Source organism: Aplysia californica, unplaced genomic scaffold (genome assembly GCF_000002075.1).
Source record: "Aplysia californica isolate F4 #8 unplaced genomic scaffold, AplCal3.0 scaffold00443, whole genome shotgun sequence".
Taxonomy (NCBI): domain Eukaryota; kingdom Metazoa; phylum Mollusca; class Gastropoda; order Aplysiida; family Aplysiidae; genus Aplysia; species Aplysia californica.
In genome coordinates this window covers 228,836-230,561 of record NW_004797713.1, presented here as the reverse complement: position 1 = coordinate 230,561, position 1,726 = coordinate 228,836, and the positions used below count along the sequence as shown (strand labels likewise).

Below are 1,726 nucleotides of genomic sequence, written 5' to 3'. Positions count from 1 at the left end.
AGACAGACAGACAGACAGGCAGACAGACAGAGACAAAGACAGACAGACAGACAGACAGACAGACAGACAGACAGACAGACAAAGACGGGGGTTGGGAGGGTTGAGAGATGGAGGGAGTAAACGGATTTCTAATGGAACTATGTTATTTGTATTATTGCAGAGCACTTTGGGCGCTTTCCAACTGGAAAGGCGCTGTATAAATGTAATATATCATTATTGATAATGATAATGCCAATGAAGAGGAGGAGGTAGAGAGGGAAGGGAAAAAGATGTTGATAATACAGACAAGAAGATGTCAGAGGCAGTCCTGGGTGTCGAAATTATGCTTCTGGTGCTGAAGTTCACCAATAGTAGATGGATCGACTTATGAAACAATAATATGTTTAAGCCCTTTTCCACACAGTAGTCAATTCAGACTGTTTGAGAGGCGGACTACATTGTACTTCAACCATTCTTGTCAGGCTAACAAGGACAAAGTGAAATACGGCACCGCAGCAGACAGACAGAGAAACTAGTGTTTAAAATATCTAACATTTCCTCTCCTGTTTTCTGCACTCAACATAGAAAACGGAATCTCTCCACGGCGGAGGTCTGTTAACAGTAATAGTCAGTTATAGAAGCCCACCCGTTAACGTTCACGGTAAGGATTAGGGTGAAACATTTTTGTACAACGGTATAGGAGGCGGGCTGCTAGGGCACTTGAATTAAAATTTCACAAACAACATTGATAAAAGTAAAAGTCCTTCTCTTAACTTACGGAATAGAAGAAAAGTAAGGATAGGATTTAACAGAGTATTCTTTCCGACAGCATAGGAGGCGGATTACTGACTTCGACCCTTGTACTCTCCAAATAACAAAGATAGAAATCTTAACTTACAAAATAAAATAAAAGTAAGGGTTAGGTTCAACAGGGTATTCTCTCTGTCCCCGTGGTTTTATGCAAAAAGCTTCTGAAATTAGATATATGCAAACTGAGCCCAGAAATGTGAAATTATGCGATTCTGTTAATTTTAACAAAGAAGGATAAAGGAAAATAATCCGAAATCATGCCAAAAAGAAAATTAATAAATAATCAAATTTAGCTAAATTATGCGGGGTGCATAAAACCACGGGTACGGTTCTCTCTGGCAGCTTATTAAACAGGCTGCTTAGACTGTCGTACTATCCAAATATGCCTAACAATGATATAAACCCGTCTCTTAACTTACACGATAGAAAGAAAGTATGGATTAGGTTTAACAATTTCCGTCAGACAACATAGCAGCTCACTCCATGCCCAGCACCATCGCGCGTGCCTTCCTGCACTAACGACGCGTGAGTAATCCTTTTGTTGAATCCTCCCCAGAAAATATATTTATGGGACAACTGCCCAAGACAAAATGTATGACACTGACATTTACTGTCGTCCAATTTTATTGCAGCGAAATTTCCGATACCTTCTCCAGCTACAAGTTGTTAAACTGTGCATTCCTTTTCTTCTTTTTTCGTCTGTTCTGTCGGTTTTATTCTTTCTCGTAGCGTGAGAAAATAGAAAAGGAGGAACAAGGCATGGGGGTTGGTGAGTACATAAAGTACACTGTACACATGTTTTAGCGATGTATGGCATGGGGAGATTCGAATGATAGTATTGTCTTGTTGGGAGATAGTTTCCACAGAGAGAGAAATAAAGAAAGATAGATAGATAGATAGATAGATAGATAGATAGATAGATAGATAGATAGATAGA

The 1,726-nt window shown here is 39.4% G+C and overlaps 1 protein-coding gene across 1 annotated transcript in view; it reads right to left on the bottom strand.

Moving 5' to 3' along the window:
- The window catches only part of LOC101846445, a gene marked incomplete in the record, with an annotated part of 14,639 nt that extends 12,953 nt beyond the window's left edge, over positions 1–1,686 (bottom strand). Inside the window, 1 exon segment of the mRNA XM_013086202.2 lies at positions 1,209–1,686.
- Between the last annotated feature and the right edge of the window lie 40 nt (positions 1,687–1,726).